We start from the raw sequence: 15,202 nt of genomic DNA, 5'->3' as shown, positions 1-15,202 counted from the left end.
GCCAAACTTCACAAAACTAATCAGGAGTCACACAGAAATAGGGAGCATAATAAAGACAATTTACACTAACCTTGGAAAAATAGAATCTACTAAAACTCAGAAGGAAAAAAAAATCAGTAATGGTAGCAACAGGAATGTGTAATAGACTATATTACTGTTTGATATCCACTTCATCCTACTGAAGACGGGCTTGGCCATGTGATTTGCTTTGGCCAGTGAAGGTGAGTGGAAGGATGTGTGTCACACCCATATAGAAGCTTTGAGAGCTGGTTCATGCTTTGTCGTATTCTTGGTTTCTCCTCTGTGATGCCTATAATGTTCCAGACAGAGGCTGCTCCGTCAGGCTAGCCTCAGAATGCAAAGTGGTGCAGAGCTGCAGCCATTCCACCATGACATGACACATGAGTGAGAAACAGATCTCTGATCTTGTAAGCGAATGCAATTTTGTTACTACAGAATAGCCTAGCCTAATCTGACTGCTACTGGAAGCTAGGATGGCAAGATGTCAATGAGAAATGCAGTTCTGATGGGGCTGATTAATAAGTATGGCTAATGTTGCCCCCAGAGAAAACCAGCTGGCTGGAACTCAATAGGAGAGACAGTGAGTATAGTCTAATGGCCCTTTAGTACATAAGACAGTGTACTCAACGCTGGTTATATTTTATGTATGTATTTGTGCATTTATCTGTTTCAGTTAGGAGAAAGAGGGCTAAAACTAATTATTTATTGGCAAGAATAAGTAATAAAAATGGTTGTCTATTACTTTAATATTTTTCAACTTTGCAATACAATTTATGTTAATTTACCTCCCCTCAGGAAGTTATTAGCTTCAGGGAAGGAAAAACCTAATATAATTTGTTTGTCTGTGGCCTCAAGGTAGGGTTTTTCTATCATGTACTCATAATATCTACCAGTCCTATAACTTACTACTTTCATTCAAACATGCATCATAGTGCTTTTTGACTTTTACCTTGTTTTCATTTGAGTGTAACTGCTGTCACTATATTAGCACTTCTTTAATGTTATTGATTTGTGAAAGAGGAAGAACCCACCCGAGAAAAATGATGATGGTTAATAGCTAATATTTGTAAAGCACTCACTGTAGTATCAGTCATTCTTGTAAGAGTTTCCAATAGATTACCCCATTTAAATCCCCACAACAAACCCATGTCATGAGTACTATTATTATCCCAACTTATTAGTATGGGAAGCTGAGGCACAGAATGGTTAAGCAACTTCTCCAAAGTCATACAGCTAGTGAGTGGCAGAACCTGGATTTAATAAGAACCTACAAAGTTGGAATTAGGAGCCATGAAGCCATTTTCCAACCCTGGGTCTGCCACTAGTGACTGGTGCAAATTTGGGCGATTTCATATCTCTGGGCCTCAGTTTTTCCTGTTTCCAATAACAAGGATTGACTAAGGAAGTCTCCCGACCATTAAACTCTTTAAATCTACGGATCATTAAATAATTACATTTAAATCACTAATGTATTATGAGACAGAGCTGTGACATATCAGGAAGGCCACACGTTTTGGTATGACTAAACCTGTGTGATGTTTGGCAACTCTCTTAACCTTTCTGAACCTGTTTCCTCATGTGTAAATTGTCAGTAATATCCATCTAAGAAATTCATTTTCATGTCTAAATGAGATAATATATATTGGGGTTCTTTGTAAATTTTAAGGGACAATATAAATAAAAGAAATAATCACTGTAAAAAACACTACTCAGGGCCGGCCAAGTGGCGCGATGGTTAAGAACTGGCTTGGGATGCCAGAGGGCCCCGGTTCAGATCCCACATGTGGGGGCCAGTGACGCTGCCCTCTACAAACAAAACAAAACAAAACAAAAAACAAAAAAACACTATTCATCCATTCTTTTACTCAGCCATCCATTTATCCATCCATCCAATCATTCACTACATATTTATTAAATGCCATTCACAAAGGTGAAAATTGGGTCCCCTTCCCATAAGGAGCGCATAATCTAAGTGGGAGACACACAAATGAACAATTACTACAGTTTGTGAGTACACATAGGAGGCACGTTGGAATACGATGAGTTCGTATCAGCCACTTATGGTGGCCTGAAGCAGTCAGGGAGGCAGCCTTTAAAATGCAAAGATGTTAATCCTGTAAGTGTATGTTGATGTGGGTGAGGGTGGGTGGGGGATATTTCAGGAGAGGAAACAGAATATGAAAAGGTGTGGAAAGAGAGCAAGCATATTCCAGGACTTTCAAGTAAGTCATTAAGCCTGGGAGGTGGTGAAGGTAATAGAGGGGCAAGCAGGTAGGTGGAAATGTATCCTCAAGGGTCTATATGCTGTGTTAGGGAGATTCGATTTCATCCCATAAGAGATGGGAATCTAGGGAAGGATTTTTTTTTTTTTTTAGCTGAGCCATCCTGCCACCTGTCGGCAGCTCAGCTCAGGCCAAGCATCGAACCGCTGTTGCTCAGAGCTCAAACTCTTAGAGTGAGCTCTTAACCAACTGAGCCACTCAGCCGGCCCTTGAAAGGATTTTTAAGGAGAGGGATGTGACTAGATTCACACATTAAAAATATGAGTCTATCAGTGCTTTGGAGGATGGAGTAGAAGGAATGAGATGAGAGGCAAAATTGACAGCTGTGGGGAGCCTCTCCTGGTTCACCTTGTGAAGACTCAAGCAGGGACTTGGCCTCTAATCATCCTGAAACTACAGCCATGAGAGACTGCATGAGATACCAAGGTTGGAAGAGAAGAGACGGTAAGGACAAGAGTCCATAAATTATGCTGACAAGGCTCACGCTCACTCAGAAACAGTTAAAATTGTGTTATTGGGAACTTACCCATATGCACTCTACACCATCACTGTCCTGCTCTAAGCTGGTACCCAGGGAAGCACTGCTGATAATAGGAATATAATAGACAGGTATATAAACTTATCTTACTTTGATCATTACATTTAGTCTGTTTTCCCTTTCAAACCAACTCCAGCAGAACTAATGTAAAAGCTATAGAAAAATATTGGGTTGTCGGAAAAGTTATGATGTATTTTTTCTATGTTTTTTTGTTGCAAAAATGCATCATCGCTTTTCCCACAACCCAATAGTTATGCTTGTATTTTTCCTTTGTTATATTCTCTGTTTTCTAAAAGAAGCATTGGAAGATGGGAAAGCCAAAGACGTAGATAATCCAAAAACTTTAATTAATTCCTAACCCTCCCTTCCTACGGACCAAAAGTAAAAACAGATATTAAAGGAAATAATATTTATATATCTTTCCATATGTATAAATATATATGTACAAGGTCTGACAATTAAGTTTGTGAACTCATCCTAGAAAAAGTGCTACATACCTCATTGCTGAATATCACTACAGTCACCTTTGAAGCACTCCCCTTGGGAAGCTATGCACCAATGCCAGTGCCTAGTCCACCCTTCATAGCAATTTTGAAACTCTTTTTCTGGAATAGCCATCAGGGCTGTTGTATTATCCTTGAGGTCCCGAATGTCATCAAAATGTCTGTCTTTCAATATTTCCTTTATCTTCAGGGAAAGAAAGAAGACATTGGGGGCCAGATCAAGTGAGTAGGGAGGGTGTTCCAATACAGTTATTTGTTTACTGGCTAAAAAACTCCTTCACAGACAGTGCCATGTGAGCTGGTACATTGTCGTGATGCAAGAGCCATGAATTGTTGGCGAAAAGTTCAAGTCATTTAACTTTTTAACGCAGCCTTTTCAGCGCTTCCAAATAGTAAACTTGGTTAACTATTTGTCCAGTTGGTACAAATTCATAACGAATAATCCCTCTGATATCGAAAAAAGGTTAGCAACATCATTGCAACAAATTCACGAACTTAATTGTCAGACCTTGTATACACCTTTTCTACATATAAAAATTAAAATTAACACTTGTTCTCTAAATTGTATTAATAAATACAGGCTATCATAGAATATTATAAGGCTGCCATCTCAGGAACCAGGCTGTCTGGTGTCAAATCCCGGCTCTGTGGCTTCTTGCTGGCTGTGTAACTTTGGATAAGTGAGTTAACGTCTCTATGCCTCAGTTTCTTCAAGAACAAAATAGAGAAAATTATAATTCCTATCAGTTCAAAGTGTTTTGGAGGGTTTCATGAATATGAAGGTTTTATAATAGGGTCTCGACCATAATAAGAGCTTAATAAGTATTAATTATTAATTTTATTAGCCATGATTAATAGTCATGCTGCTGAGGAAGCAAGTTTGCCTGCTCAGGGGTCTTTCTAAAGATAGAAATATGGAATTTAACTGTGAGGCAAGCAAGAGGCTTGCCCTTACTCAGCACAGAGTCAAATACAGTGTGAGATCCGTGAAACAGAGAACCTTAGAATTGGGAGGTAAACGGAACTCCTTTTAGAGTCAACTTTTTGATTAGTCTCCACATCTCAGACACTTGTCTACCACTCTTCTCTGGCAGAACTGATTCTGGCGTTGTCCTCTTCCTTGGTCCCATCCTCTCACTGGTGTCAATGGCCCTGACCCTGACTCCCTTTGACTTATAAAACTTCTGCTTTCCAAATGTCAGAATTTCTGAGTCCTCACCATTGGCTAAATGCCACAGCACAGGAGTTATCTGAGTGGCCTATAAATAGAGCTGTATCTGGGTTGGCACAAATTCCTCATGCACCAGAAATACTTAATATACTCTTTGCTGATGATTTAGCAGGACAGCAATAATCAGTATCGTCACACCTTAACTTTATTCTAGATTGGTAAGTCTTTGAACATAGGAGCTGGCTTTTATTAAAAGAATAAATTGATGTATAGATGCAATAGGGATTCTCCCTACTTATTTCACAAAGTATAAAAAAAGAAAACAGTGGAAGAAACTGGCTGGTAAATTAGATTTTTAAAAAACTTAGGAAAACACAATATCAAAATCATAAGCAATATTACAATGTAGATGACAAATTTGGAAAATTTTATGAGTTATGACACTGAGAAATTGATTTCTTAAAGTGTAAATAATGCTTACAAATCAAAGAAAATACTGAAAATAGAGCAAGGATAAGAAGAGATAATTCATGACAGAAATAACTGAAATCAATAAACGTGACAAATTTTCAACTTCACTAGTAATCATGAAGCAAATAAAGAGATGTTCTTTTTGCCTATGAAATTACTAATGATTCAAAGAGGTAATCATGACAAAGCTACCATAAAAACTGACTTTCTCTTACATTGTCTAAATGGTAGAGTATTCAGGAGTAGAATCTAACAATATGGTAGCAAGGCCCATACCTTTGATTCAGTGATTTCAGTTCTAGAAATCTCCTTTATGGAATTACAGGTTCATTAAAATATTTTTGCACAGATATGTTTACTACAGTCTTGTTTATGATAGCAAATAAACTCAGTAACATCAACAACAAAAAACAAAAAATAAAAACTGGAAATGAGTATTCTTAAAGAGTTAAATATAGGAAATTATCAAATAAATAATAGTTCATGCATATGGTAGAATTGTTAACCATCATATTTTTAATGCAGCCACTATTACCATGTTTGGAAATAATTTTTAATAACATGAAAATGCATTCATGTATATATCATACTGCATTATATATATTATATATGATAGACCCATTATATATTAAGGTGTTATTAACAATGTTTTGGAAGAACTTTTATTAACCTAGGGATACATATGTACATACATATGTATGTCATAATATATGCAAGTATTATAATACATAATTGTATCATAATTAAAATACCTACATTTAAAAAAGTAAATCTATACATATACACAAACACATGTACTCATACTCTAGAAAAAGACTGGAGGGAAATAAATGAAAATATTAACAGGACCTATTGCTGGCTGATAAGGAAGAAGAAAGGAAGGGTTGCAAGAAACTCTTGAGGTAACAGAAATAATCCTGCTACAGAGATGTGTTACACAGCATTTTTGCATTCTCTTCAAACTGAGCCTCACCACAATCCCGTGGATAAGTGCAGGCAGGTATTATTTTCTCTTTTTATAGATAAAGGTGCGGAGGTTCAGAGAGATGCTTGGTTTAATCAAGGTCACAAGGCTAAAGAAAAAGCAGAGCTGAAATTTGAACACAGGTTATTTGATGCCATATCTGGAGCTACTTTCACTGAACTAAGTTGACTGTAAGATCACATGGCAAGAAAATCTGTAGCTATGGAGAGGCCAGAAAGTGGTGGGAACCTACGGTTATAATTTATGGAAGTTTCACAGGCATTACTAAGAACTAAGAAAGATCATTTGAGAGTCTAGTTATATGCAGATAGAAGTTTCTGCAGGCTTAGGAGAAATTCTTTATTATTCAAAACATCTTAGTGTACTGGCTAAATTGAAGCGCCTTTGTCATGCGTCATCCCTGAGACTTTTGAAGCAAAGTACGTTGGTATTATCTCAGTCTACACAAAGGGAACGAAACTCATAAACAAGGGAAGAAAACCCTTTATGCTCTGAACACACACACTGAAACAGTAGACAAGAGTGGGGTAAATCTCACATCTTTCACTTCTACGTCATGAAGTGGCTTCATATTCCTACACCCCAAGCAGGGTGGTCACTGAGGAAGGGCTCAGGGCTTGTTTGCAGGTAAGCAAATGCATTGCTCACTGAGATGCCGGCCTCTCTACTTTAACTTATTTATTTTCGTATTCCATTTTGTGGTCCCAAATAAGAGCTTGTGCATTCTTAGCCAAGAATTTTGGAATTAGAAAAATGAGCATTGGACTAATTTCATACTCCTCAGGAACCCGCAACACATAACCTTTACTTCTCTTGCATTTGAAAAAAACTATACCGTAGTTGGAGCAGGAAATCCCTGTAAGGTCAGTATCTCCTGGGTGCCTATTATTCTTCTCTCTCAGTATCAGGTTTTGTTTCATTTTGTCAATAAGTACTCATTTATATAATTTACTCTTTCTTCTTAAGGAATTATCTATTTCATTCAAGCTCTGAAGGTTTTCCCTCTATTTTCTAAGTTTGCTGGCTAGAGTGCTTTTCCTTCTGAATTTTCTAAATATTTTTCTTAATCTACCATGCTGCTTTGCATAGTGTTCATTAGTCTTGAAATTTAAAATACTATGTTAGTTTATTTTATGCCTGATTCTACCTTTGTTCTATGGCATATTAAAAATATTCTATGCAATAAGACATTGATAACTATTGAAAGCTGATTTGGAAATATTACTCACTCATACTTAGAATACTATCTGATATCAATACTTTTTGGCAAACATTCTATGCATTACTAAAAAGGAATGCTTTGTTAAGTTTTGATAGCTCATGTCAACTGTAAAATCATAGCCTAACACCCTGGGCATAGGTATGTTTATCTTTAGTTACACCTTTGCTCTCTCAACCTCATGCCTTGTCATCTAACCCCCTGCATTTGGACTCCTGACAAGTGGGAACCATTTACCAGCTGGGTTAGATTACCGTACATAAAAATATGTTAGGTGTTGAAAAGGTAACAAAACATATACTCATGACTATAAAGTAAGGCCACTATTTGTGTATGTCTACGTAAAGCAGGTGCATTTTGAACGGTTCCGTGGCTTATAACATACTTAGGGAAAGAAAGAAAACATTCTCATCTAAAATTAAACAGCAATTAAAGCAAACAGTAATCAAGACAATAGAAAACATGTCAAAATATGTTCTGGAGAGGACCTTGGTTTAGATTGGGAGAAAGTGCTGTTTTGGAGTCAAGAAAGTTTTCATGGAGAGTTGGTAAGAGTGACAGTGTAATACAGCGAGTAATAACATCATCTTTAAGACAGGCCTGTGTTTGATTTCTGGCTTTGTGATCTGGCAAGTGGTTTTGCATCTCTGGCTTTGGTTGTCTTCTATTGAACTTACTTGATACAACTTACTTGGTAGATATTGGAAGAATTAGGTAAAATAACTTATGTAAAGCATTCAGCTTAGTTCCTGGTATATAGTAAATGCTGAACAGTGGTAGCTGCTATTAATTAAATTGGAGCTTGAACAATAGGTTATATATCCCCATGGTGGGAGAGGGGATAGAGGGAGCAGGGGAAACAGGGCAGAAAAATAAAGGCAGGAGAATAAAGGTAGAAGAATTTGCTGGTGGAGCAAAGGCCTGAGCAAAGGTGAGAAGGCCTAAATTATTATTATTATTATTGCAGGCATGTTTAAGGAGAATGTAAGTGGAAATTTTGGGGGGCCTGAGGATGTTACATTATTTGTCTCGAACAGAGGCAGTTTGCTTCAGATCACAAACACTTGACCTTAGCAGATGGCTTGGCATCTTCCTTTCGGATGCTGAGATGCTGCCTTTTGGCAAAATAAACATCCTATGTTTATTTAGCTTTTTGCTTCATAGCACCTTGAAGTATTTCACACATTATATACTGTGGATGCCAAAAAAATGTTTACACATTTTAAGAAATGTTATGTATGTATTACTTTTCGAAGTTGAATTACGTAGCATTGTGTATGTAGCATGACGTTCACTCAAAAGATGGCATTACTCAAATGAATGGTAACATCATTCATTGTATTACAATTTTGATACAGTTTTTTTCCTTTCTTAAAATGTGTGTATGTTTTTATGGCGTCCTGTGAAGTTTCTTTTCTAATAACATACCTCTGAGGTATGAAGAGCTGTGCATAAAAATGCCTGACATGGACTGAATGGCGCACAGCAAGTGAGTGTGCTGTGGAGATGGGCCTGGCTCCGGGTTTTCTTCTCCCAAAGCCTCCCTGTAAAAGCCCATGTGGCCAGTCGTGATGTTCTCATCACACACTTTGGAGGAAAGAGAAAGGAAGAGAACTGAGTGCAGTAAGGGTTTAAGCAAAAGGCTTCCAAGTCTTCTGCAATTGAGTCATGAAAACAGTTTTGCTTTACATATATGGAGCATGGATCTGTAATCATGAAAACATTTATACATAATTTCCACAATAGCAAGGTGTCAATAAGCAGAGTCATTTTCCTGGAACAAACTGAAGTATGTCTGACTGCACCTGGGCAAAGTGTGCCTCTTCATGGGATATGAAATTCTGGGGCACTCCATGAATTCTTCTAGCCCCACAATTGTAACTTAACCTAAGAAATATGTTTTGTGCCTCTAGTAAGTGCTGTTTGTAGTGTTTGTCTGTACCTCTTGCCTACCTCTGTTTTCCCATAAGGTTGTATTTAAATAATCAGGCAATTACAAAAGCTGTTTAAAATACTTATTTCTTCTATAGAGCCTCACAGAAGGTAAAAAGTCTAGATACCAAATTGTTCACTGACTGGAATTCCTGTTGTCGCTGTTTTATAGATTCCCTTCTCTCTAGGATGATAGCATGTTGATTCTTCCTATAGTAGGATTATAGTTATTTGTGAAATTGTCTACTAGAGATATACTTTTATTATGTTATAGTTAGCAAGGTATGGAAAGAGAGATGAAAAGAATACAGAAAAACAAAGAAATAAATCAAGAGGACTAAACTCTATTTAAGAATTTAATTTTTGGTCATAATTAACTAGCTTGGTAGTTAATTTCCCTCCCACTAAAACATATACAAATATAGAAAAATACATAAAATAGTTATTTGCAGGAAAAACAAAGCTGAGGTCTCTGAGATAAGGGATGCATATGTGCTACATCCTGCATTCACCCTGATTTCTCCCTGAGTGCAATTTCCAAACCACTATATGGGAGAATAGAGTCCGAGCAGAAAATAGCGTTTTTGTTGTCAGAGGAAACAGAGACTGACATTTAGAGTTACCATGGTGACTGGGTTTTGTGGGGTAGAGCATTAGACAGGAGAGGGCAACAAAGGAGCCCAAAAAAATCTACATACAAATTTACATTGGTCTTTGGCTGACTCATAAAACTACATTCACAGAATGAGATTTCAAGAGATGGAGCAGAGAAAAAAATACAGGTAGACTGAAATATAATCAGGAATTTTGGAGGTTTCACAGCTCTGGGGAGACATTAAAGTTTGGATCCAACTACTGAATACTTTGAGCTTGTGTTGAAATATCACATCCTAGAAGTTAGGAGTATGCCAGAAGTATGCTAGGAATAAAAGCTAGATGCTAGGAGAAAGGGCAAAAGTAAAATGGACCCATTCTACAAAAGACTAAAATCAAGCTATGTTAGGATTAGGGTGATCCTGCAGTAATTTAATTGCCTGCCAGATTAAAAGGTCACACTCTTTAGAAGAAGATAGCATACTCCAGAGTGTCCATGATGTATTACTTATAATGCCCAGCATATAATAAAAAAAGTATTAGACATGCAAATAAGCAGGAAAATTGACTAATAATCAAGAGATAAAATAAAAATAAATAAGGACCTAGAGGTGATATAAATATGGAATATACTAAGTAAGGAATTCAAAATAACCATGGTAATTATGTTAAAAAATAAGGAAAAGATAGTAAAATGAATAAAAAGGTGGGGTATTTCTGCATAAAATTAGAATCTATTAAAAGAATCTAGTAGAGATTTGGGTCTGTAAAGTACAATATTTGAAATTAAGGTTTAATGCCTGACATGACTAATTAATCTAGATTCTCATGGCAATTGTACTTACTTGCTACACAGAATAAAATCTGAGATGTGAACAGAGAAACCAATAGGTTTAGGCTGATGAATGACAATGAAATATAAGAGATTGAAATTGCATATGCAGAATAGAAAATGCTTTTTGTAAATTGTACTGGACTTGAACCAATCAGATGAGACCACTATAAAGCATGGCGTTCAATTGACCAGAAATACATATTCAGTTTGCTAGGGCTGCTGTGACACACACTGAGTGGCTAAGCACAGAAATCACATGGCAGTCTCCCTGTCTGTGTCCAAAAGTTTTGCCCAAATTAATTGGAATTAAGTTGCTATTGTTTTCAACCCAAAGACCTAATAATTGAAATAATTGGAAGAAGATGTAAGCCGTTGAGGCTTCAGCATATTTGGAAATGATGAGAATGGAGCAAAACGTGGAGTTCCAGATGGACAAACCACCTGTTTCGTTGGCAGTCAAAAGAATGAAGAGCAAGGAATCTGGAATAGACTAGAGGAAAAGATGGTGGAATTAAGAGGAGGACTGACTTTTGGGACAGCCATGTAGGAGGGGCCTGACCTCAGAGTCTAGTTATTGGTCTGGATCCTAAACTAAGGACACTAAAATCTACCTCCATATTTAGATTCTCTAATTTGGACCCATGAAATAGCTGTAATTGCATGTTGGTCTCTATTGTAGTTGGATGCCCATGCTTATACTTGTAGTTTTTGGCTGCCTTCTAGATCAGCTCTATTTTTTTTTAAAATCATATTTTCTGAAATAACAACGTGCCTAGGAAATAATGTTCACATGTTTGCCCCATACCTAACTGAGCCTCTAGATATCCTATACCAGAAAATATATCCTTGAAAAAAGCCTTGGATTTTCTTTAAATGCTTTGTGTAGTGAAGAATTTAACCTTGCCCAAGAGAGGTCTGCCCTCTCCTCTCAGTTTGGGGGAGGTAATCTCTAAGCCCTTGCAACGTCATGCCTGATAGGAATGTCTTTGTGTGACAGGGGGTATGGGCCATGCCAGATTGTTTAACAACGTTATTTATGATGGGGGTGTTGAGTCACATGGTATCAGCTTGACTCCTAGAGTTGCTGGAAACTGAGGTCAGTCAACCGTGGAGCTCAAATAAAGACTGGACAGCAAAGCTTGGGTGAGCTTCCCTGGTTGGCAATGCTTTGTGTGTATAATCATACATTGTTTCTGGGAAAGTAATGCTGTCCATGACTCCATGGGAGAGGACAACTGGCAACTCTGTGTTTGAAACTTTCTGCCCTATATTCCTCTTCTCTTGGCTGATTTTAATTTGTGTCTTCTAACCTTACCTAATCTGTATCCTAAACCATAGTTGTGAGTATAAGAGCTTCCAGTGAGCTCTGTGAGTCTTTCTAGTTATTGAAACTAAGTGTGATCTTGGGGACCCCCTGAACTTGCAAGTAATGTCAGAAGTGAGGGTGGTTTGGTGGACTGCCCTTCACATTTTTTTAAAGAAAGTAAATCATTTATAAACTGTTTCTGTAATTACTAATAGTGACAAGTTACCTGTGAAGAACTGCTAATTTGAACAGATGGCATGAGAATAATGCTGATGGGTGTTCATTATAAGGAAGGGGATTTAGGGTTTAAAATACTTGGCAGGTTCTCTAAGTACTAAGGTCCCCATTCATTCAACATTTATTTGCTTATCTGTTATTTAGAGCACCTTATTATATGCCTTAAAGACACAGTCCCTCAAATTCATAGATTTTAATTCATAGATTTTAGAATCTATGAATTAAATAGATTAATAAATTAAATAGAATAATTCATAGATTTTAAAGAAAATTAGTAATAATGACTAACAGAGCAATATGATTCAATTCAAACAAAAATTAGTTTGTTAACAGAGATAGATACATCAAAGCCATCAAGCCTCCCTTGTAATGGATATTGTGATATTTGGAGCCAAGCAAGCCTGGGCTGACTACCTAACACAATTTTCAGTACAAATACTGTGATATTCATTGCAATTGTTAGCCCTTTCTCCCTCTCCTCATCTGTAAAATGACGACAATAATAGCTACTTTATAGACTCATTTTGAGGCTTAAATGGAATAATGTATTAAAAGATCAGTCACATAATTCATACTTGTTAACTTATTATTAGTAATATGCTCAGATGTATCTTTTAGGGAAGCATTTTGTTTTTTAAGCTGAGTGTGAGAGGTTGTTACTTCCCCAAATACCTACATTAATTTTAGTGGCCGATTAGATCCTTGGTCCCAGGAGTGATTATGGCATCAAGAGGACAGGTGGGCAGGCCCAGGTTTGAACTTAGATTGTAGCAGGAAAGAGCAAATGAACAGGTTTGGGATGTATTTAGTAGCAGTGACTTCAATTACGGCTGCTTTTGCTGCCTTTTGTTTTGTCAGTAAAACACCAGAAAGATTTGGCTGTTGTGTATACAGGGGTACAAAGCCCCAGAGAAGGTGAAATTGGGTTTTGTAATCTCATGGCAGGAAAAGGATTATGAAGCAGCTGGTGAGAGTAAAATATTCATTAGTTTTGTCTGTAGCAACATTCAAATGTGTAGATGGCTTCTCGTCCAGGGTAGCTCAAGCTCTGCCCCCAGACATTTTAATTGTGTAGAATATATTGAACAGGCAGGACTAACGAATCTTGGCTAAATTGCTTATTTCTGAGATTTTTTTCATTCTCATTAAAATACATATTAGACATTAGTTTACCATATCAAATTTATGGCACAAAGGGAAGAGACAACACGAAAAGCTAAGCTAACATTTTATCTAATTAGAATGCTTTTCCTTGAGTACATCAAAAAAAAAATGAAAGAAAACAAAAACCATGTTGTCCAACATGGTACCTTTTGCAAACCCCTGGAGCCATTTTAGCTCAGGGTACTAATCTGTTCTAGGTGATTATACCTTGTGCTGACATGGCACCTTGGGCTCTTCCCTCTTAATTCTTAAAATTAATAAATCTTGGGTAGCAGAGTAGATCACATTATACTCATTTTAAGTAAATGCTCGGTCACAAAGCTACAGAGTGGCAGAGCTAAAAGATTTAGTGCTAGTTCCCCCTTTAATAAGCCCATGGTCCCCAAACTCTAGTTTGCAGTAGAGTCATGTGGGAAAGTTATTAAGAATGCACATGCCTGGGTGTGACATACAGAGGTGTTGATTCACAATGGCTGGTATAGGGACCAGAAATCTGCATTTTTAACAAGCACACTTGGTAATTCTGAAATAGGTGATAGTGGGACATCACCATATACATGAAGGCTTCTGGTAGCAAAACTATAGGATATTTCTGTATCCCTTAAATAGCATGCACAATTTAGAATTAATGGTATTCCCTGTGGCATAGAAGAAAATAGAGCTGGTTTTCCTAAAAGAGAAATAATGTCTTCTTTTTCTCTGCTTTCTTGATGCCACTGCTAGAAGAGGTGTGCATCTAACACTTTTGAGTTCCAGATTGAAGCTAAGTTTTGCTCTTGGGAACCCCAGGATTGGCTTTTATTTGTGACGTTCATACTGTATTTGTAAGTGAACAGAATAGAAGCAAATCAAAGCTTCAACCATGAAATGTCCCTCTTTCTGGACAATCCACTGATACCCTCTATAGCCACTGATTAAATGTCATGGCCCCATCACTTTCCAGCTTTGTGTTTGGTGTCATTGACTCCTACCCACTTCTGCAAGTGGTTGCCAGGGAACAGACAGCATGTTAACCTTTCTGAAGACCCGTTGCTCTTTCCCAGAAATATCTAAGAAATCCATCTCATGTGAATAAAAAATTGCTTCTGAGGTTGTTCTGGTCATCAGTCTTCAGAGGACAGCAGTTCCTGTAGCAATTTGACACTCCTACTTTGTGCCAAAGTTGGACACTGCCATCTTTCTTTATATTAAGTAAAATTCAGCTTTTGGTATGAGCTTATGCTGCCTTTTTTAACATTAAGTTTTTCTGGTTCTAATGGAAATTACTTTCCTTTTCACAGTGTAAGTGTTAGATATATAGTGTCAGAATAAAATCCCACATTCCATGGGTTCCCGGGAACTAGAATTATGTCACAGAAACAACAAAACAAGCTAATGAAGCAGGTTTTATTTCTATCAGTGAACACTCTGCATATACATATATATATATATATATACATACATATATACATATACACATATATACATATATACATACATACATACACTCTGTATATATATATATATATATATAGGTTTCCCGTGAAATAACATTGGGAAAAGTAATTTTAAAATTATATGATTGTATTTAAATTTCTCACCAGGAAAATGATGGGGGTTAGACTAGATTAGGGGTCAGCAAACTTTTTCTGTAAAATATTATAGGCATTGTAGGGCATGCAGTCTCTTTCACAATTACTCAGTTTTATTCTTGGAGCACAAAAGTACCCATAGACAATTCATAAATGAATGGGCATTGCTTTGTTCCAATAATTCTTTATTTCAAGAATAGGTGGTGGGCTCTGTTTGTCCTGTGTGTTATAGCTTGCTGACTCCTGGGCTCAATGGTGTTTTCCAACTCTCTAAATTTATTTTATGTTATTTTTTTAAGATTTTTATTGGGGAATTGCGGGGGTGGGAACAGTGCTGGGGAATTGGGGGAAGGGGAACAGACAAGTTGCTGTC

Source organism: Hipposideros armiger, unplaced genomic scaffold, assembly GCF_001890085.2.
Source record: "Hipposideros armiger isolate ML-2016 unplaced genomic scaffold, ASM189008v1 scaffold_845, whole genome shotgun sequence".
In the NCBI taxonomy this organism is placed as follows: domain Eukaryota; kingdom Metazoa; phylum Chordata; class Mammalia; order Chiroptera; family Hipposideridae; genus Hipposideros; species Hipposideros armiger.
Note: the sequence above shows the minus strand (reverse complement) of the source record.